Source organism: Gossypium hirsutum, chromosome A10 (assembly GCF_007990345.1).
Source record: "Gossypium hirsutum isolate 1008001.06 chromosome A10, Gossypium_hirsutum_v2.1, whole genome shotgun sequence".
In the NCBI taxonomy this organism is placed as follows: Eukaryota; Viridiplantae; Streptophyta; class Magnoliopsida; order Malvales; family Malvaceae; genus Gossypium; species Gossypium hirsutum.
The window spans coordinates 20,868,699-20,892,401 of record NC_053433.1 but is presented as its reverse complement, the minus strand read 5'-3'; the positions used below and the strand labels follow the sequence as shown (position 1 = coordinate 20,892,401).

The following is a 23,703-nucleotide window of genomic DNA, read 5'->3' as shown; positions in this document are numbered from 1 at the left end:
AACGCTCAATTTTTATTACTTTAGCCATTATTTTTCTTGCAATTTAATTTAATTTAATTTTTTATTATTTATTAATTTACTTTTTCTTTTTCTTGGCAGGTTTTTATAGTTTATGACTAGAAGAAACCCCTCAGGACCACTACTTTTTGACGAAGAAATCGATCGCACAGTTCAAAGAAACCAAAGAGAAATAAGGCTGAGCTTAAGATACACAGAGAACGAGCAAGAGAACGATACTCAACCCCCAACCGAAGAGATGGCTGAAAACCAAGACAATCAGCTACCTCCTGCAATTGCGGTTAATCAAAATCCTGCTCCATGAACTATGTATGATTATGCTAAACCTTCTTTAACAGGAACTGAGTCAAGTATAGTTAGGCCTACTATTGCTGTGAATTATTTTGAACTAAAACCTAATACTATTCAAATGATACAGCAATTTGTTCAGTTTGATGGTTTGCAGGATGAGAATCCAAACACTCACTTGGCAAATTTCCTGGAATTCTGCGATACATTTATAATTAATGGCGTTTCTGATGATGCCATACGTCTTCGGTTGTTTCCCTTTTCATTGAGGAACAAAGCTAAACAGTGGTTGAACTCGTTACCATAAGGGTCAATCACTACTTGGGAGCAAATGGCCGAAAAATTTCTATTAAAATATTTTTCGCCGGCTAAAACGGCCAAATTACGTAATGATATCTCTTAATTTGTGCAGATGGACTTAGAAACTCTTTACGATGCATGGGAGAGATACAAGGATTTACTGAGAAGGTGCCCTCACTATGGGTTACCGCTTGGCTACAGGTTCAGACATTCCATAATGGCCTGAATCCTTCGACTTGACAAATGGTTGACGCAGTTGCTGACGGAACCATCAATAATAAAACACCTGAAAACGCTTACGAATTTATTGAAGAGATGTCACTGAATAACTATCAGTGGCAAGTTATGAGGACTAAGCCAACTAAAACATCATGCGTTTATAACGTTGATTCGGTTACTATGCTGTCAAACCATGTAGAACCTCTAAATAAAAAGATTGATGGTTTACTTAGTTCCACTCAGGTACATCCAGTAATGAGGTGCGAGACGAATAGAGGAGGAGCATGCACACAATATCAACCTTTCAACCCTAGCATAGAGGAGGAACAAGTCCAATATATGGGTAACAATAACTCTAGATCCCAAAATAACCCATATAGTAACACTTACAATGCAGGTTGGAGGAACCATCCCAATTTCTCGTGGGGCGGTCAGGGAAATCAAAGACCACAACATCCTCCAGGCTACCAACAACCACCCTACCAACAAGAGAAGAAGCCGAACCTTGAAGAGATGCTCTCAAAGTTTATACCGGTTTCAGAAACTCATTTTTAGAATACCGAGACAGCACTTAAAAATTAACAAGCATCGATCCAAGGGCTCAAAACTTAGATAGGCTAGCTGTCCATGTAACGCCCCAATTTTCGGGAATTCTGTGAATGTTGGCATAGGTTTAATTATGTTTGTGGGCCTCTAGAAGGCCCAAGCTTAATATAGAACCCGGTAATTTTAGTTAATTTTTGTTCCATAAGAAAAAGGGAGTGAAATTATAAAATAGGACCTATGTGAAAATGTTTGAAAATGCTATAGGTTAAATTGAAGTGGCCAAATAAATAGGAGTGCAAAATAGGAGGATTTGCATGACAAACCTCCGATTTTACATGAAGTGGCCAGCCATCATGTTGTTGTAGACAAAATGTGCACTTGATATCCATAATTTATGGTACAAATTGATAATAGGTTAGGTAAATGTTCCATGATAACGGGTTAGGTAAATGTTTCATGATAATGGGTTAGGTAAATGTTTCATGATAAGAATTTCATGTCTTTTGTATTAAAGAATTAAATGGATGAAATATGAAGTTTTATTAAAAGAAAAAGGGGTGAAAAGAACAAAGTTTTGTCCATCTTTGTTCATCATAGTTGAAAGTTAGAGAAGAGAAAGGAGAGGAGAAAGCTCTTGAGTATTCGGTCATTAGGAGGAGGAAAATTGAAGGTAAGTCCTTGGTACCTTGCTTCTATTTTGAGGTTCATGAGTTCTTCTTGATTCTACCTTAACTCTTGAAGTATATTTTGATTTTTGGTTGTGTTGTGAGCATTTGGTCATGAATTAAAATGAAGGAAATGGTTGTTGTTTCATGTTCTTTTGATGAAAAATGGAAGATATGTGAAGTTAAGCCAAACAAATGAGCATGCATGTGCCTTAGATGCTAAAGGGAAAAATCGGCTAACATGTTGTGCTTTAAAATGATGAAATGGAGATTATGCTTAAGTAAAAATCATAGATAGTGATGATTGATTGGTGATATACATGTTTAAATAACATGCATGCAAGATAGGTGTATGAAAGAGTGATTTGGTAATAAATCTGCTTGGGACAGCAGCAGTAACGTGACTTTGGAAAATAACCATAAATTGTGAGAGATGAATTAGAAGCTTAATAAATTATGTAATTAAAGCTTATTGAGTCTAGTTTCTAATGAAATAAACAAGAACATATTTTGAATTCTGTACAATGAGAAATTTTATTTGTAACGAAGAGTGGTCAGATTAGTCAAACAGTGAAACATGGGAAAATTTGAGAAAAATCTGGTATTGATTGGATAAACCAAAAATTATGAAAATTTTATGGATAGAATATATACGAGTCTATTTTCATGGAAAATTAACGGAACTTGATTTGGAGTTTCGTAGCTCCAGTTATAAATAATTTAGTGACTATTGCTCAGGAAGACAGCTTACAGTGAAATTATGATTATGTGGTAAACATTGACAAAAATTTGTTAATGAGTTGCTTATTGATTTCTTATAAGCTTACTATGATCTGTAGGTGTGGTTGGCCGAATATTGTAAGGGGTTAATACGTAGTTTGTATTTGAATAGTTAGATTAACATGCTAGTAATCCAATTGTAGGCGGTTCGTGTGTGGATCTCGTCAGCATATCGTCGCAAACAGGTGCGTAACTAACACCCTCTTTCTTAGTCTGGATCGACAAAAGTCAAAAAGCCGAAATGCCGAAAACCGGTATTTTGTAGATTTGCGAGTGTGCAAATGCTCGTGAGGTAAATCGATTAATGTTTTTGGTAAACTGTAAAATTTGGATTGCAAAGTGTATGATTTCTGTGCCCTCGATATTTTTGGGCTTAATGGGCCAAAATTGGAATGATGGGCCAACGGACCCAATTCGGTAAAAACCCTCGGTAGTGATTCTATTAGTACGTGAAAGGTAGGAATATGCATGAAAAACCCTAAAATAGATAAATTACTGAAATACCTTTAAAAGTGAAAAATTTACAGTTTTACCCCTAGGAGATAAATTACCAAAATACCCATAGGATTAAATTGACCTAAATGCATGTTTGACTGTTGTTATTTACTGCATGCCATGTTGTTATTATCTGATGCATGGGACTGGGATATTGACGGAGGAAGTACTGAAGGTGGCTTGTCCACGTATTGGAGGCTTTGCCTCAATTTACTGTTAACTGAGCAGCAAGGCTGCAACTGTGGAGTGTTGGGCTGGGTGGGTTGAGCTATCCCCACATGGAGTGTATGGCTGGTACAGGTGGAGTGTAGTGGTTGGTGGGTTGAGTAGTCTCCCCAAATGGGCTTGCATATGTCATTGATGTTGCATGTATTTTAAAATGGGCCTGTGGGCCATACTGTTATCTGAATAAGGGGCTAAGGCCTAGTTTATTGTAATCTGAAAAGGGCTCTGGCCCAGTACCACTGTTACCTAAATGGGCTTAGGCCCAATAGGCTTGAGCTGACTTGGGCTTTGAATGGGTTTTCCTTACAAACTGAGTTTCCCCAAACTCACCCCTTTTATTTTCATCCACACAGGAAATCCCCAACCATAGTGGGCTTGGAGCTGTGATGGAATTCGGAGTGGCCACCCGTTCTGAAAGTTTGATTTTCTTCTGGTGAACTGGACATCCTTTTATTTGCGTTTGAAGTTTTGGGTTTTTAAATGTAATAAGAAAGCTTAATTATTTTTGATGGTTTTAATATGTATTATTAAGATAGGTATTACTTATATTTAACTGTTGAAATTGGATAGCTTTAGAGCGCGTTTCCAAAAACAACAATTGATTTCAAAATAACACGACAACAAGCAAAGCTTCCGCAATGAAAGTATTTTACAAGATTAATCACTTTTCCTAAAAATGACTTAATCAAATCGGTTTCCTAGAAATATCCATGACGTTAAGGTGTGGCAATGGCGGTATGCATGTCTAGGATTGGATCCGAAGGGAGCTTGGTACTTAAGTAGTCCGATGGACTCACCACCTCTTTTCCGGTTTCCTACCTGGTGCACAACTTCCATTCACTTTAACCTATAATGAAATTACCTTTTAAAACACTAAGTAAGTTTTTTTCTGATCAACAATATAAAATGTTTTGAACGCTTCGATGTGGCATGTCGGATCCGGTCATAACGTCTGGGCCAGGTTTGGGGTGCTACAGTCCAAACTAATCTCCAAACGACCACAAGGTAGCTTGCCAAGTAATACTCAACCCAGCCCAAGAGAATAGCTCAATGCAATTAATATTCAAGATGACGAAGGAGTCGTTGAGCCTGAGCCAGAACTGAGACAAGAAACTGTGGTAGGCAGAGGTCAAGGTGAGGTAGGTCATAATAAAAACAAATTAGTGAATGTCGAATATAAACCCCATGTTCGGAAAGACTGCTCAGATGAACAACTTGGTAAATTCTTTAAACTCTTAAAAAAATTACATATTAACTTACCATTTATTGAAGGTCCATCGCAGATGCCAAACGCAATGAACTTTTTAAAGGAACTTTTAGCAAATAAGCGGAAGTTGGACGAGGCATCGCATGTGGAGCTAAACGCAGTTTGCTCAGCTATTCTCCAGAATAAACTACCCAACAAACTAAAAGATCCAGGGAGTTTTACGATTCATTGCTTAATTGGTAGTTTAGATGTTAATAATGCATTAGCTTATTTAGGGGCTAGTATTAACATCATGCCCTACAAAATGTTCAAACAATTAGGTCTCGGGAAACCCAAACAGACTAGGATGAGCATTCAATTAGCAGACAAAACTATAAGATTCCCTAGGGGTATTATTGAAGATGTGCTAGTTAAAATCGATAAATTTATATTTCCCGTTGACTTCATTGTTCTAGACATATAGGAGAATAGCGACACTCCTTTGATTTTAGGAAGACCCTTTTTAGCAACTACTAAAACGATTATTGATGTTGGCACAGGTGAACTCACACTCCGTGTGGGAGACGAAACAATCACCCTTCAAGCTCACAATTCTGGCAACACATCAAAAATTAAAGGTGATCGTTTAAACCATTCTACTAAAACTGACAATATGGTACAACCTACTTTGCAGGAAATGAGTCTGAAGGAAGCACATGAGTCATTCTCAAGAAGTAGCAGAGGACCTGTTCATGAAGATCGAAGGCTACAAATCGAGGAGCTAGATGAATGGCAGACGCATAAACCGAGAAAACACGATAAACCAAAACTACGCCAGAACTAGCTCAACACCTTCCCACATCAACTTAAGGTTGGAGAAAAAGTCTTATTAGATGCCGCAGATCCTCACATTGTCACTTCCACACTGAATGAAGAAATCCCTCTTACAGTACTTAGCATTTTCCCATTCAGTACAGTCGAGGTAAGTCATCCCAACTTCGGCACTTTTAAGGTAAACCACACCCGTTTGAAACCTTATTTTGATGAGAATGATAGCTGGAATGAAGAGTATAAACTCCTCAAACCACCATGACCATTCAATGGAGAGGTAAGTCGAGCTTAGACTATAAATAAGCGCTTCTCGGGAGGCAACCCGAGCACTAACAATATTAATTTCTTTAAATAAGCCCGAAAATACCCTTTTGATCCCCTTTCTTTTAGGAACCGCATTTTGGGGTGAAAATCGTTGAAAAAGCTAGTAAAAATTGGATCTTTGGTTAGGAAACCTTTTGGTTTCTTCTCTCCTTCGACGAAGACTGGTAAGAAAACCTCCTTTTTTATTTTTATTACTTATTTTCGAAAAAAAAGAAAACAAAAACCAAAAGAATCACTCTTCTTCTTTGAACTTGATTCGAAAGAATGAAAAAAAAAAAATTTTTTGAACTTGATTTCTTTTTGTGTTTTTCTCTTTTTTTTGGGTATCTCTTCGTTGTAAACGTTACAAGCCAGGGCCTTTATAGCCAATATTACACTGTTTATCATTTCTTTTTGCTTATATTTCTGCTGCTATTCTTTGCTTTTCTGTCTTCTTTCTTTGTCCTTTTTTGCAGGCATTGGCGAGGTCAATGGAGGTGGTGGTAGACCTCGGGGCGTGAGCATGCTGACAAGGGGTGCAGCGCAAAGAGGGTCTAGGGTTTCTGAAAATGAGTTTAGGTTGTTGGGCCATTAGGCCTTTAGGTTTTTTTTTTAGTTTTGGAATGTTTGGGCCTTGTAAATTTGGGCTTGGCATGTAATTGGACTTTGGCATTGTTAATTTTTATTTTGGTTTAGGTCCGGGCAAAATTGGGCTTCTATAGCTTCTCCTCTTTGTTCATTGACGTGTAACGAGAATGGAGTAAAGACTTTTAAGAAGGAACAATTTTGTCCGGTCTCAGACCAATTTTATCTGATCTCCCTGAATCTCGACTTTTTTGGAGCTTTTCTTCTTCAAGTAACTTTATTCTAACCTACTGCAAGAGAGTTGAGATTTATAGCTTTAATCTACTCTACTGTAATTTCAGAGAGATAAGATTTGTTATCTTCAATCTGCGCCACTGCAACTTCAGAGAGATAACATTTGTTGTCTTCAATCTACTCCATTGCAACTATAGGAAGAAAAGATTCATAGCTGTAATCTATTCTACCGCAACTTTAGAGAAATAAGATTCGTATCTTTAGTCTGCTCCATTTTAACTTCAAGGAGATGAGAGTTTTTATCTTTAACATGTTCCATTACAACTTTAGGGAGATAAGGTTTGTAGCTTTAATATGTTCTACTACAACTTCAGAAAGATAAGATTCGCTAACTTCAATCTGCTCCACTGCAACTTCAAGAAGATAAGATTTGTTATCTTTAACCTGCTTCACTGTAACTTTAGGGAGATAAGGTTTGTAGCTTTAATCTGTTCTATTGCAACTTTAGATAGATAAGATTTGCTAACTTCAATCTGCTCCACTGCAACTTCAAGAAGATAAGATTTGTAACTTGTAGCTTTAATCTATTTCACTGCACTTTTGGGAAATAAGACTTGCTACGATAGATTTAATCCTACCCACTGCAACTTTAGAGGTATAGGATTTGTCGCTTCAATCTGCTCTACTACAACTTTAGGGAGATAAGATTCGCCACAGTAGATTTAATCCAACCTACTACAACTTCAGAGGTATAAGACTTGTGGCTTTAATCAGCTCTACTGCAACTTCAGAGAGATAAGATTTGCCGCCCGTATCAATAATTATGATTTTACGTATGGACAATTCCTCAATATCTTGTTCATTCGCAACAAAATATTTTCTTTGTGCGGTGGTAAAAAAAACATACTTTTTTGGGGAGAGATACATGATAACTTCAATCTGTACCACTGCAACTTCAGAGGTATGGGATTTGTGGCTTTAATCTTCTCCACTGCAACTTCAGAGATATGAGATTCACCATGATAACTTCTATCTGTCCCATTGCAACTTTAGGGGTATAGAATTTATGGCTTTAATCTACTCCACTGCTACTTCAGGGAGATAAGATTCACCATGATAACTTCGATTTGTCCTACTATAACTTCAGGGGTATAGGATTTTTGGCTTTAATCTGCTCCACTACAACTTCAGAGAGATAAGACTTTCCATGATAACTTCGATCTATCCCACTGCAACTTCAGGGGTATAGGATTTATGGTTTCTCTAATCTGTTACACCATTTTCTGGGGAACATGACCAGTAGAATCTATTTGATGAGCTTATTTATGCCAAACAATTAGGATGTCATGATCAAAATGAATCAAATGCTCCTAACTAGATGTATATGAATAATATTTGCATGAATGCAGAATGTCATTTTTTGAGAATGGTCCCTTTTTAAATGCTTAGGTTGACATTGCTCATTGTTCATCAAGGTTTCATCACTGACGCATTACTCTGTCTTCTTGTTCAGCTGGTATCTTTAATAGAAAACTCGAGGATATAACCATAACTATTCATTCCCAAACCTTTCCAACTCTTAGATTTGGTTAGTTCTAACTAGTGGTCCTGTTTTAGGTCATTGTACTATTTAGAAGCCTTTCAGAGTAATATGCAAAAAACCTTTAGTTTAAATATTACTAGTCCATTAATCGTTATTTCAATGAAAAATGCTTGAAAAATATCGTGATGGTCAAGGTTGAAATTTATTGAGAGAAAAGCTCGAAATGAATAGATTAATCAAGATAGCAAATTTTCTTAAATACAAAATGAATAAGATGAAAATAGGTGCCCTAGATATCGTAACATGAGCTTCTCTACACAAACTCTTCGAGGACCTTTTGAACTTGATATGTGTTTAGAAGACCTAGAATACTTTTTTGATGCCTCAAGATGTAGCATCCCCCCTTCTTGTTAATTCAGAGAGGACAAGACTACCACATGCCCCATCTTCAATCAACATTTGAATTGCCCTTTCTTGGGTTTTCAACTCAAAACCCCTTTGGTCTAAATGTGCCCTTTGCTAGTTTTCACCTTGGCCTCTCCCTTTTTTTTTATTTAGATGAAGTATTTTTTGACCGAACCTGAATTCATAGAATTAGGCAAATTTTTTCCATCCATCTCGGTCAAAATCAAAGCTCCTTCAAAAAAGGCCTTCTACCACATAAGGTCCTTCCCATTTTGGCATCCACTTTTTTTTTGAAGTCTTTTTGTATGGGAAGGGTCTTTTTCGATACCAAGTCCCTCTCATGGAATTCTCTAGGACGAACCTTTTTTTCATAAGCTCGCATTATTCATTTTTGGTAAATTTGACCATGACGGATAGCCCTTAGCCTATTTTCTTCGATCAAGTTCAGCTGATCATATCGAGATTGGATCTATTTTGCTTCATCTAACTTCGACTCTAAAAAAACTTGAAGAGAAGAAATCTTAACTTCAATAGGCAAAACTGCCTCCATTCTGTAAACCAATGAGAAAAGTGTTACCCCGGTAGAGGTTTTGACAGACGTCTGATAAGCATAGAGAACGAATGGTAACTTCTCATGCCAATCTTTATAAGACCCAGCCATTTTCCCTACGATCTTCTTAATGTTCTTATTGGCTGCCTCCACTGCACATTTTTAGGCAATATGGTGATGAGTTGTGGTGTTTGATCTTGAATTGACTACAAACCTTCGCTATCGTACTATTGTTCAAATTCAATGCATTGTCAGATATGATCCTTTTTGGCATTGCATACCGATATATGATCTCTTTCTTCAAGAATTTCCTGACTACCAACACGCCCGTGCTAGTTTATCAGTTTCAACCATGGGTATTCCACACAGGCGTGTCGAACACCCGTGTTGTTTTGGCAGGCTTGACCACGACTATATCGCACGGCCGTGGCATTTTATCGTGGCCCGTGTTTGGGAAAATCCTTGCCCTATTTTCACACGACCTTAAGCACGCCCGTGTGATTGGCCATGTCTCTGTGGAAACACCTGTATTCAAGATTTCTATTTAGTTGGTCAAGAGCTGAATACCAAATTTTTAAAGGAATTAATAATGTTAGTGCTCGGGTTGCCTTCCGAGAAGCGCTTATTTATAGTCTAAGCTCGACTTACCTTTTTGTCGAATGATCATGGTGGTTCGAGGAGTTTATACTCCTCATTCCTACTGTCAATCTTAAAATAAGGTTTTAAACAATTGTTGTTTACCTTAAAAGTGCCAAACTTAGGATGACTCACCTCCACTGTACCGAATGGAAAAATACTAAGTACCATAAGAGGGATTTCCTCATTTGGTATGGTAGTGACAATGTGAGGATCAATGGCATCTAATAAGACTGTATCGCCGACCTTAAATTGATTAGGAGAGGTATCAGGCTTGTTTTCGCGTAATTTTGGTTTATCATGTGTTCTCGGTTTGTATTCTCGCCATTCGTCTGGCTCCTCTATCCGTAGCCTTCGTTCTTCATTGACGTCTTTGTTCTCTTCATGACAGTAGCGCACTGTCTCAGTTGTCTTGGTTCGAGAAGGTTCCTGAAAAGACAGTTGAATATTAGTTTTATCATCAATGGTTTTATAGCATTATCCTGATTCTTAGGGGTTTTGACTAAATCGCGTGCTTGGAATGTTACTGCGTCATCACCTGCACGAAGCGTTAGCTCCCCTGTGCCTACATTAATAATGGTTCTGGCAGTTGCTAAAAAGGGTCGTCCTAAAATTAAAGGTACCTCGTTATCCTCATCCATGTCTAAGACGACAAAGTCTACTGGGTAAATAAATTTATTAATCTTAACGAGAACGTCTTCAATAATACCCTTAGGAAATCTAATTGTTTTGTTAGCCAATTGTATGCTCATCCTAGTTTGTTTGGGTTTACCGAGACCTAGTCGTTTAAACATCTTATATGGCATAACATTTATACTTGCCTCTGGATCAGCTAAAGCATTATTCACAGATAAACTACAAATTAAGCAAGGAATTGTAAAACTCCCTGGATCTTGCAATTTGTTAGGTAGCTTTTTCTTCAGAATAGCTGAGCAGACTGCATTGAGCTCCACATGCAATGTAGTGTCTAATTTCTTTTTTTTGCTCAGAAGTTCTATTAAGAATTTTGCTGAGTTGGGCATCTACGAAAGAACTTCAATAAAGGGTAAGTTAATATGTAATTTCTTTAAGAGTTTGACAAACTTACTAAATTGTTCTTCTGTTCTATCTTTCGTCATCACTTTAGGATATGGAACGCGAGGTTCGTGATTCCTACTTACCTGTTTGGGATCATCATTGTTTACCTCTTCTCGACCTTTGTTCATGGCGTTGTTTTGCTGTGATTCTGGTTCGGGTGCAATGAATTCTTCTGTATCTTGGGTACTAATTGCATTGAGGTGTTCCCTCAGATTAGGTTCAGTATTACTTGGTAGGCTACCTTGTGGTTTTTCGAAGATTAGTTTGGACAGCTGGCCTATCTGAGTTTCGAGTCCTTGGATCAATGCTTGTTGATTCTTAAGTGTAGTCTCGGTATTTTAAAAAAAGGTTTCTGACACCGAGATGAATTTAAAGAGCATCTCTTCAAGGTTCGACTTCTTCTCTTGTTGATAAGGTGGTTGTTGAAAACCCTGGAGATTTTGTGGCTTTTGATTCCCTTGACCACCCCAGGAGAAATTTGGGTGGTTCCTCCAACCTGCATTATAAGTATTACTATATGGGTTATTTTGAGATCGAAAGTTATTGTTACCCATATAGTTGACTTGCTCTTCTTCAATTGTATGATTGAAGGGTTGGTCTTCTGTATTCACACCTCCTCCGTTTGAGTCACACCTCATTACTGGATGTACCTGCGTAGAATCAAGAAAACTATCAATCTTTTTTATTGAGGAGTTCTACCTGATTAGAGAGCATGGTGACTGAATCGATGTTATAAATGTCGACTGTTTTTTTTGGCTTAGTCCTCATGACTTGCCACTGATAGTTGTTCAGTGACATCTCCTCTATGAATTCGTAGGAATCTTCAGGTGTTTTATTGTTCATAGTTCCGCTAGCAGCAGCGTTAATCATCTGTCTTGTCGATGGATTCACACCATTGTAGAACGTTTGAACTTGCAGCCATAGCGGTAACCCATGGTGAGGGCACCTTCTCAATAGATCCTTGTATCTCTCCCATGCATCGTAAAGTGTGTCTAAGTCCATCTACACAAAAGAAGAGATATCATTACGCAACTTAGCCGTTTTAGTCGGCGAAAAATATTTTAGTAAAAATTTCTCGGTCATTTGCTCCCAAGTAGTGATAGACCCTCGTGGTAACGAGTTCAACCACTGTTTAGATTTATTTTTCAGTGAAAAGGGAAATAACCGAAGGCGAATGGCATCATCAGAAACGCCATTAATTTTGAAAGTGTCGCAAAATTCCAGGAAATTTGCTAAGTGAGTGTTGGGATCTTCATCCTGAAAACCATCAAACTGAACAAACTGTTGTATCATCTGAATAGTGTTAGGTTTTATTTCAAAATTATTAGCAGCAATAGTAGGTCTAACTATACTTGATTCAGTTCCTGTTAAAGAAGGTTTAGCATAGTCATACATAGTACGTGGAGCATGGTTTTGATTAGCTGCAATTACAGGAGGCAGCTGATTGTATTGGTTTTCAGCCATCTCGTCAGTTGAAGGTTGAGTATTGTCTTCTTGATCGTTTTCTGTGTATCATAAACTATGCCTTATTTCTCTTTAATTTCTACGAACTGTTCGATCGATTTCTTCATAAAAAAGTAAGGGTCTTGACGGGTTTCTTCTAGTCATAAACTATAAAAACCTGTCAAGAAAAAGAATAAGTAAATTAATAAATAATTAAATTAAATTAAATTGCAAGAAAAATAAATGGCTAAAGTAATAAAAATTTAGTGTTCCTAATATTTTAGTTCCCCAGCAACGGCGCTAAAAACTTGATCGCAGTGATTTGTAACAAGTAATAAATATTTATGAAGATCAAACCTAGACTAACTATTATCACGACGAAAAGGCAAGCGCACCTATCGAACAATAGTATAGTAATGGCAAGACCAGGATATCGTACCCAAGGGAACCAAAAGTACTAGTAATAACTATCTTTTTTATTATCTAACCTAGAAATAAAAGGGTTTGTTTATTAACCTAATTATTGAAACTAATTAACTAATTTAATTAAAGCGAAGAGAGAATTTGGAAAAAGACTTGAAGAGAAGCAATTAATAAAGACGACACCCAAGGAGGAATCCACCTAGATTTCACTTGCTATCTGACTCTGAACTGGACGATTTATTCACTTGACTTGATCTGTGAGACACCCTAACCTATGTTATTCTCCCTATTCAAGACTAATAATGTCTAACCCCTAGATTGAATAAGCGAGACTTTTCTCTAATTAACACTTTAGGGTTGCATTAACTCGATCTATGGACTCCCATATTAGGAACCCTATTTCTATGCACCCGATCAACTCCGCTTAATTATGTCGAATCTACTCTTATGCAGGGTCTATTCCTCCTCTGCATAAGCACATCAAATCATGAATTAATACCCCGAATATTAACTCAAGCATTAAAAACACATAATTAAGAACAAATCAAGTATTTATCATACAGTTCAAATAATAATAACAAGATCCATCATAGGTTTTATCCCCCTTAGGTATCTAAAGGGTTTAGTTCATAGTAAAATAAGAGTACATCTCAAAAGTATGAAAATAGTAAAACATAAAGATAACTCTAAAACTCCTAAAGGAATTCTGAGAAAGATCTTCAGTCTTAGAGTAGCTCCGGCTTTTGAGATGGATCGTCTGGCTTCCTTCAAGTAATTCCCGGCGCGTGGTTCTGTGTTTCAGAAAAGTTCTGGAGAGCGACCCCCCTTCTAGGTATCTACTTAGGGTGTTTATATAGGCTTTTGATTGCTTTCTTCCCCCCTAAGTATCCTTTTTCCGTGTAGAATACAACTCCTTGAAAAAGGGACATGCCCGTGTGCCACGGTCGTGTGCGATCCATTAAATTGGCACGTCTGTGTGGGCTCAATGGCCAAGCCGTGTGAATCGTGAAAACCTTGGTCGACACCCCTGAAGGCCACAGGCATGTGAGATGCCCGTGTGGCAAGGCTTAGGCCATGTGGTCTTCTCGATTTGGTCTGTTTTGTCCCTTTTTAGCTCGTTTTTGGCTCCTTTTGACTTTTGGTGCTCTCCTGAGTACAAAACATGAAATAACCGGATTAAGAGCACCAAAATCCACAAATCTAATAGTAAACATCTATAAATATGCTAAGTATTTGGGGTAAAAACATGTATAATTTGGCGTTTATCACCGGCCTAGACGTTATGGTCGAATCTGGCGGTGTCACATGTGAGTGCTTTTAGAAAAAAACCTTAGCAAGTTTAAAATTGTCCAGTTTGTTATCTTTACTTAAGTCGTGAAATCTCTATTCCAAACATTAAGTGAAAACATTTTACTAACGCGGAAGCTAAAACATCATTAATTCATAAATCAATAATTTAACAATTTAAATTCCCAAAACATATATTTAAATAAAGTAGACAAAACAAAGTGTTACTCAAAAATCCGTGAATGTCTACTAGTGGCCATCATCGAGCCCTCCGTCACACTAGTCCATCTACTGCTGAGGATTACCTGACAAACAAAATAAATAAAGGGGTGAGTTTTTGCAAACTCAGTGTGTACATCCCCACAAACAGCATGCATACAAACAGATAACAGAATATAGTTATTTGGCCTTATCCATACAGATATCATATGCATAACAGATCAGACATCAGAAATATCATGCCCACCAACCCTGCACACCATCTCCGTCCAACCCATCACACCATGCAGGGATAAAATCGACCCACCCATCCTTGCACACCATATATGCGGATATAATCGACCCATCCAACCCTACACACCATAAGGAACCGTATCGCGACTCTTATCATAAGTATGCAGCTTAGCTACCAGATAACGGGCTTATGAAGCCCTTCAGATACTCTCTTCACTTCGTCAAACCCGCCCCGATGCAATGCATCATGCAAGTATGGTATACTGTAATGTAGACAAACAGATCATACATTTATTTACAGAACATATCAGATAATCATGCTAAGTATATCATGCGAACACATACATCATAGAATTAAGAGTCTAGTTAAGGCTTATCGACCCTACTACAGGTCACAGTCGACTTGGGTGACCCGTGAAACCTTACAGAACATTTCAGATTAAAGGGGTTCACACGCCCATGTGTCTTGCCCGTGTGGGCCCACACTCCAGTATGGGTCACACTGACCAAATTGTCCTTGCTCGTGTGGATCACACAGCCTGGCCCAGATTCCCATATGTCCCTGTGGTTTACCCATGTGGGCCCACATGTGTGTGTGGCCTACATAGCCCATTTGTCTGAGCTCGTGCCTCGCACACAGGCTACAAGCCACCACACGCTGGTGTCCTTCGTGCCTGTGTGGTGCGCGCACGGCCTTGTTCGTCAGTGAAATACCCACTTCTTGCGATGTAGGCTACCACACGAGCAGACCACACGCCCGTGTAGCATCAACATGCCACTTTTCAGCTTTCACCGAAACTTGTTTTTTGCGTAATCAGAGTACAAACCTAGTTCGTTTTCAGTGCTAATCCAACCACGAGCACACTAAAGCCTAAAATGGATCATAGCGAACCCAAGATCAGTCTCTTAAGTCAGATTATTAAGAATAGGCAAATCCCGAAATGAGAGATCTACTTACCTCCAACGAATAACGGTGATTCTTCGCTGTTAAGAGCTTAATTAATGATCTACAGACCCTAGAATATTCCCTAAACAGTAACCAAAATCCCTCTTAAACAATCTCCAAGGAAATCACTTAACTTTATTAAAAACCAAACTTACCGAACTGACGAAACACTAGCAACACACCACAACTAATTGAAGAAGAAGAAAAATAGAGAAGAAGAGGAAAAAAAAGAGAATTTCGGCAGTAAGAGGGACTTGGGAAAAAAACGGCAGAGAGAGCAAACAGAAAAACAAAACATCTGATAAACCCTACCCCCTTATTATTTTAGTCCAACTCAAACGTCCGCATAACTTAACAGTAAAATTAATGCCACACCCACGACTCGAACTTGGGATCTCAGGCATAATCCCTTGCCACTCAACCACGAGGCCAGCAGGCCCATTTTGTTATATTCTACCAATAAATTCTTTTAAGCCCATTAACCAAAAGTCAGACCTTATTCAAGCGAAAACCCAAAACTAACCCAAGTTGAGGCTTGAACTTGAAACCTCCCAAACACACCCCAGAGTCCATGAACACTTAAACCAACATAAATTTTATGCCAAACCAACACAAAACAAATGTTCAGATACCTCCATACTAAATAATCACAAAAGCTGAATTTACCAAAATTTGGGGCGTTACATTGGCCATGGAAGCTAAGGTAGCCAGGGCATCAGCCATTTGGTTTTCAGAAGGTGGTGTCATTAAACTCTTCAATTAACTCTAGAACCAACCTTCGGTAATTGATAAATTTGGGGTCTCTCGTGTCTCATTCACCTTTGAGTTAATAGATCATTAATGTAGAATCCCCATATACCTCTAGCACTTTGATCTTACGTTCTATGGCTGGACGAATACCCATGATGCATGCTTCATATTCTACCATATTGTTCGTGCAATAAAAATCCAGTTTACTAGTGAATGGATAATGATCTCCGTTTGGGGATACTAGGACTGCCCCAATTCTGTTACCCACAGCGTTTAAGTTTAGCTTCCAAGGATGACCTTTTTGAGAGTCTTCTTTAGTGGTTGCAACATACATTAGATCTATCATGTTGGCCAAGCATGCATCCCATAGAATTTCTAAATACTACCAAGTATAGTATTAGCGGCTTATCTGGGCAAGATGACATTAGTACTAGGGCATTGGACAAGTAATGTTTGACCTTGTCGAAAGTCTTCTGGCACTCTTCATCCCGTGTTTCTTAAGGAGATAGAATATAGGGTCGCATTTCTCAATTAATTGTGAAATGAACCAGGCGATGTAATTTAGTCTTCTTAGGAAACCTCAAACTTCTTTTTGAGTGCACGGCAGAGGTAACTCCTGTATAGCCTTAACTTTATCTGGGTCAATCTCGATCCCCTTTTCACTAACTACAAATCCTAACAATTTTCCCAACCTAGCCCTGAAGGTACATTTTGTTGGATTGAGCTTCAGCTGGAATTTTCTCAATCTCAAGAACAATTTCCTCAAGACTTGTACATGCTCATTTTCTATTCAGGACTTTGCAATCATATGGTCGACATAAACCTTGATTTCTTTGTGCATCATATCATGAAACATAGTAACCATGACTTTTTGATACATCACTTCCGTATTTTTCAATCCAAATGGCATCACTTTATAGCAAAATATTCTCCACACGGTTACGAATGTTGTCTTTTTCATATCTTCAGGATATATTTTTATCTGATTGTATTTGGAGAAGCCATCTATGAAGGAGAACAGTGAGTAACCTACTATGTTGTCTACTAAAGTGTCGATATGAGGCAATGGGAAATTGTTTTTCGGGATGGCTTTGCTAAAATCCCTGTAGTCTATGCATATTTGTACTTTCTCATCTTTTTTAGAGACGATGACAATATTGGCTACCCATTCTGAGTATTTAACCACTTGTAAGAAACTAGCGTCAAATTGCTTCTTGACCTCTTCTTTTATTTTCAGCAATACGTCGGGCCTCATCCATCGGAGCTTCTGTTGAACTGGCTTGCACTCTTCCTTTATAGGAAGCTGGTGTACCACGATGTCAGTACTTAGCCCAGGCATATCTTGATACGACCATGCAAAGATATCTTTGAATTCTTGGAGTAACTCAATGAGGTCTCACTTTGTCTCTGCGGTGATGCCAGCTCTGATTTTCACCTCTTTCTCTTCTTTTAAACTCACAATTCTACTGACTCTTTGTAAGGTAGGATTTTTTTCTCATCTTGTTCTACCATCCTTAACAAATCAGGAGATATGTTATAGTCTCGATCATTTTCAAAATCCTGAGAATCCTCCATACACATATCTTGCTCAAAAGAAGACTCTGAGTCAGTAGCAGCATCACTCATTTCATTGATATCTGGAGACCTATTATAGGAACAAAGAAAGACCCAAATAACAAATGAATCTAAGAATAACTATCTAGGTGGTATAAGTATGAATGAAATGGAATAAGCAAAAGAATGTTTGCCACAACGAGACACAAATATGCATTTTATTGAAATAAAAATAGTGGACATGTGCCTTTTTTCACAAAAGGATTCCTATTGTTCCCAGGCTTAGAGCAATAGGTGTGTTTTGAACATTACTCTAAAATGGACCTAAAGACTACAAGGATCTCCTCCACAGTCCAGTTGTTTAGAACATTTATGGGGATGTAGGAACAAATTCCTGATAGGTTTTTTTAGCTCCTTCTTCAAAGGCACAAACATCTTTCCCTTCCAAACCCTCGATATCTTCAAAAATTTTCCAAATCTTTATTATCCTTCAAGCTCTATAATAGAGTTCTAAAATCGTCGTATTTTTGGATTTTATGAAATTTATTGTATGCTTAATGAACGAAAAAGATGCATGCAAAAAGGCATTGATTCTAGTTCAATTTCATTAGAACAACTTTACTAGAAAATAAGTTTCTTTACATAAAGCCGATACATATACGGCTTCACCTTCACACTCAAAACCTTAACTTTCCCAAGAAACAAAGCTAATTCTCCGCGATCTGACTCCTATACATATTTCAATCTTTGAACGGCTGGGGTCTGCAAGTGGTCAGCCACTTCTTGTACTCGGATCAAAGTTTCGCCCATAACGTGGTCCATATCTCTGACTTGCCCCTCTCACAAGTTGTCACCTTTCTCTTGTTGCCTTTTCTTGGATGATATTCGCACGGTCGTGTTGTCTTCCACTTTATCAAGAAACTCGTTTTCCATGACAAGCTCTCTATTTAGAAACTGAACGTGAATCAACACCCTTTTCTATGATGAAAATGAAATGCAATCATAACCAAAACAAAACGAAACAAATTAGTATATTTCATACAGAGCTAGAATCGAAAGTAAACAAGAAATAATAAATAGAGCACCTATTTGGGTGACCACTAGGGTTTGGTATGTTCCTACCTAGGGTGGGCTTTTAAGGCTCATTATATGCGGTTCGGTTCTAAAGAAAAGGTACCTAAACTGACAAATTCCTCGATCCTCACCCATTATAGGCTTATGCGGACCGAGTTCAGTTCAGGGGAATACATTTCCCATGGCTATACGGAGATGAAAATCTCACGAAGACATAGGTACGGATGTATCCCGAAAGCGATCCACTATCCTATACGGAGGTGAAGACCTCACGAAGGAATAGTTTCTAACTCCCACTTAAAAGGGTATAACCGACCTGTTGTGTAATGCAATATGCGAAAATATATCCAAAGACTTGAACTAATAAAGCAAATATATCAAAATGATGCAAACCATAAAAATAAAATGCAACGAAAGGATCGTACATTTAAACCAAATTATCAATTTTTGACAAAAAGACAAGAAATAATCAACTCATGGCTTGACTCTCTTATTTGTCTCCAGAGGAGTTGCAAAGTTGTCGAAACCATTTTTTTAAAAGGTCAACTTTTTTTAAAAAAATGAAAAATAGGAGTCGCCACCAATCTTTTTTTATGAAGTGTGATCAAGTCACCTCGTAAACTTAATCGTCTTAATTTACTAAAACAATATTTTTTTTGTCTACAAAATCCAAAAATGGGTTCGGGAGTCAGTTACGTATGAGGAAGGATTAACACTCTTGTAATGCCTAAAATTGGTATCTAATTGATTAATTCATGTCTTAATGTCGAAAGTTAAAAATTTTAAAATAGTTTAAAATACGACCCCTGTTTGTATTAATGTTAATTTTACTTGAAAACCGCTTGAATAAATCGAAACAAACGTTAAAGACCCTCTCGTCCCGTGATAACAAGATGTCACATCCCGTAAGTTAGGACACGGCATCTTGAACCTTTAATAATAAGCTTGCCTTTATTATTTATTATTACTTTTTTTTGAAATCTTATGTATTTTAATTCTAAAAGGATATTTAGTTATTTAGGTTCAACGAGAAAAATCGAAACCCCGTAAGTTAGGGTACGACTTCTCAAATCTCCAAATATGAAACATTGCCTTATTTTGAAAATTTTGAATAAGAACAAGTGTAATATTTAAACAATGTGTATTTCTCTTATTCGGGGTATAAAACAACCTATTATGAATAAATACGTTTAAACGCAATTTTTGACGTGATTTTAACAAAATATGATAAAATGGTGATGTAGAAAACGGAATGATGATATACGAATGAAATGTTGCATCGATAAATAACAATAATATAAATTACTAATAGAACATTTCATAATGCACATAATGGCGATAATCACATAATATATACTATTTAAACACTAATATGAACAATCAAAGAAAAATAAATAATAACAATGATAATAACAACAAAGTATGCACATAAAGGACAATGCCAAATAAAAAATAAAGACAAAGAAATAAATAAATAAATACATAAATAAATATAAAGGAAAATAGTTTATAAAATATTGAAAATGAAGAACCAAATTAAAATATAAATGAAATTAAAGGTACAATTTGTAATAAAATATATAAATAAATAATAATATATAAAATAATAATAATTGTGAAAAAAAGAAAAAATAAAACAAATAAATGTATAAATAAAAAATAAATAAATAAATACAAAGAAAAATAAAGTATAAAAAATTAAAAGTAAGGGACTAAATCAGAATCTAAGCAAAATTTAAAGTAAAAATCATACTAAATTAAATAAAATAAAGGACTAAAATTAAATGCACGAGAAAAGGCAGGGACCAACTGGGAAATTATTCCCAGGCCCACAAAGTGCATCGTTTCAATTTGGACTGAAATGGAACAAAGCCAAAAAAACAGGGTAAAATTGAAAAGAAAAAAATAAACAGGATTAGATTGAAATAGGGCAGGAAAGCAAAAGGGCCGACAACGTAAATAACCCATACTCTAGAAAACACGCGGATCCTGAGATTATTGGGTTGGGTAATCGGGTCAGCTTCAAAACGACGCCGTATTCGCGTCTGAAGCATAAACCCAAAACGACGCCGTTTTGGGGGTTTATATAAGTAAAAAAAATCTAAAAAAAATATTCATTTTGAATCAGTTTTAAAAAAAAATCTTTTTTGTTTCTTTTTTCTCTAAAATTGGTTCGGGTCCGGCCACTGGAGCAGCCGCAGCTCCGTCGTGGGCGTCGGTCGCCAGCAACGATGACCACTATCTTCGGTGGTCGAAAACCGCTCGAAAACACCCTTTTGATCCCCTTTTTTTTCTTAGGAACCCCGTTTTGGGGTGAAAATCGTTAAAAAAGCTAGTAAAAATCAGACCTTTGGTCGGGAAACCTTTCTATTTCTTCTCTCCTCCGACAAAGACAGGTAAGAAAACCTCCCTTTTTTATTTTTATTACTTATTTTCGGGAAGAAAAAAAAAGAAAACAAAAAACAAAAGAATCACTCTTCTTTTTGTATTTTTTTTATTTCTCTTTTTATGATTTCGAAAGATCGAAAAAAAAACTTTTTTTGAACTTGATTTCTTTTTTTATTTTTCTCTATTTTTTTTTGGTATCTCTCCGATGTAAACGTTACAAGCCATGGCCTTTATAGCCAATATTACACTGTTTATTATTTCTTTTTGCTATTGTTTTTGCTGCTATTCTTTGCTTTTCTGTCTTCTTTCTTTGTCCTTTTTTGCAAGCATTGGCGAGGTCAACGGAGGTGGTGGTAGACCTCGAGGAACGAGTACACTGACAAGGGGGAATAGCACGAAGAGGGGCTAGGGTTTCTGAAAATGAATTTAGGTTGTTGGGCCATTGGGCCTTTAAGTTTTTTTAGTTTTGGGTTGTTTGGACCTTGTAAATTTGGGCTTAGCATGTAATTGAACTTTGGTGTTGTTAATTTTAATTTTAATTTTTATTTGGTTTGGGCTTGGGCAAAATTAGACTTCTACAAGTAATTTTTTACTTGTGAATTTGAATAGAAAATAATGTATTTAAGTAGTAAATATTCAATCTGAAATTCGACTGAATAAATAAAATTAAACCATAGTCAAACTGAAACACTTCTGTTCAAATCAATTTATAGTTTGATTTCTAATTGAGTAGTGTTAATATATGGGCACAAACACGTCGGGTTCGGATCCAATATACGTGCACTGTTAATATATTTTATATATTTTTAAACCCCTCACGTTATGAAATATTGGTTTCAAAATTTTCTAAATCTACTCAATTATATAAATAGTTAATCCAAATTCAATTTAGACACTATTTTTATTTTTAAAAAAATTATATTATTCTTAATTTATATTTGATAATTTAATTTTTCCTTTTATTAAAATTTTAAAAATTAACAAATCAAGAAGTAAAGGCCTTCGGAGGAAATCAATTGCAACAACTATCAAACTAAAGAAAAATAATGCATACAGAGAACTTGAGCTTCTATCATTTCCTAACTTTTAATTTCTGTGTTTTTTTCCTTTAATTTTCTTGCTTTTTCCCTAATCGATTTAAGGATTTTGTTAGTGTTGCTCAATTCAATAATTATTTGCGAAATTCCAATGTTGTATAATTTAATTTATTTATCGAAGATTTCACTTTGGAAATTTTCACATAATATATAAAACAATATAATTTATATAATATATTATAAAATTAATAAATAATTAAGTTCCACCTTAAATATAGAAACTAGAGGTGTGCATGGGCCGGTTTGAGCCGGGCCTAGACAAAATTTTAGGCCAGTTTTCTAGGCCAGAGCCCGGCCCGACCTAAAATATGGGCCTAAAAATTTGTTCAAACCCAGCCCGAAATAAAATTGTTAAGCCCGAGCCCGGCCCGGTGTAGCACCCCAAACCCGGCCCAGAAGTTATGGCCGGATCCGGCATGCCACATCAAAAACGTAAAAAAAAATTCCATTCTAAGTCCAGAAAATCGTACTTGATGTTCAAAAGATTAATTCATTAAAGGTTAAAGTGAATGGAAGCTGTGCACCAGGTAGGAAACCGGAAAAGAGGTGGTGAGTCCATCAGACTGCTTAAGTACCAAGCTCCCTTCGGATCCAATCCTAGACATGCATACCGCCATTGCCACACCTTAACGTCATGGATATTTCTAGGAAACTGATTTGATTAAGTCATTTTTAGGAAAAGTGATTAATTTTGGAAAATACTTTCATTACGGAAGCTTTGCTTGTTGTCGTGTTATTTTGAAATCAATTGTTGTTTTTGAAAACGCGCCCTAAAGCTATCCAATTTCAACAGTTAAAATAAGTATTACCTATCTTAGTAATACATATTAAAACCATCAAAAATAATTAAGCAGCCTTATTACATTCAAAAGCCCAAAAACTTCAAACGTAAATAAAAGGATGTCCAGTTCACCAGAAGAAAATCAAACTTTCAGAACGGGTGGCCACTCCGAATTCCCTCACAGCTCCAAGCCCACTATGGTTGGGGATTTCCTGATTGGATGAAAATAAAAGGGGTGAGTTTGGGGAAACTCGGTGTGTAAGGAAAACCCATTCAAAGCCCAAGTCAGCTCAAGCCTATTGGGCCTAAGCCCATTCAGGTAACAATGGTACTGGACCAGAGCCCTTTTCAGATTACAATAAACTGGGCCTTAGCCCCTTATTTAGATAACAGTATAGCCCATGGGCCCATTTCAAAATACATGCAACATCAATAACATATGCAAGCCCATTTGGGGAGACTACTCAACCCACCAACCACTACACTCCACTCGTACCAGCCATACACTCCATGTGGGGAATAGCTCAACCCACCCAACCCAACACTCCACAATTGCAGCCTTGCTACTCAGTTAACAGTAAATTGAGGCAAAGCCTCCAGTACGTGGACAAGCCACTTTCA

At 36.9% G+C, this 23,703-nt stretch overlaps 2 non-coding genes across 2 annotated transcripts; one reads left to right on the top strand and one right to left on the bottom strand.

Moving 5' to 3' along the window:
* Nucleotides 1-685: 685 nt before the first annotated feature.
* On the bottom strand, nt 686-792 carry LOC121209155 (small nucleolar RNA R71). Its single transcript, XR_005904272.1, has one exon. It is a non-coding gene; the product is annotated as a small nucleolar RNA R71 (small nucleolar RNA).
* Nucleotides 793-11,814: 11,022 nt separating this feature from the next.
* Nucleotides 11,815-11,921, top strand: LOC121208724 (small nucleolar RNA R71). Its single transcript, XR_005903853.1, has one exon. It is a non-coding gene; the product is annotated as a small nucleolar RNA R71 (small nucleolar RNA).
* Nucleotides 11,922-23,703: the final 11,782 nt, after the last annotated feature.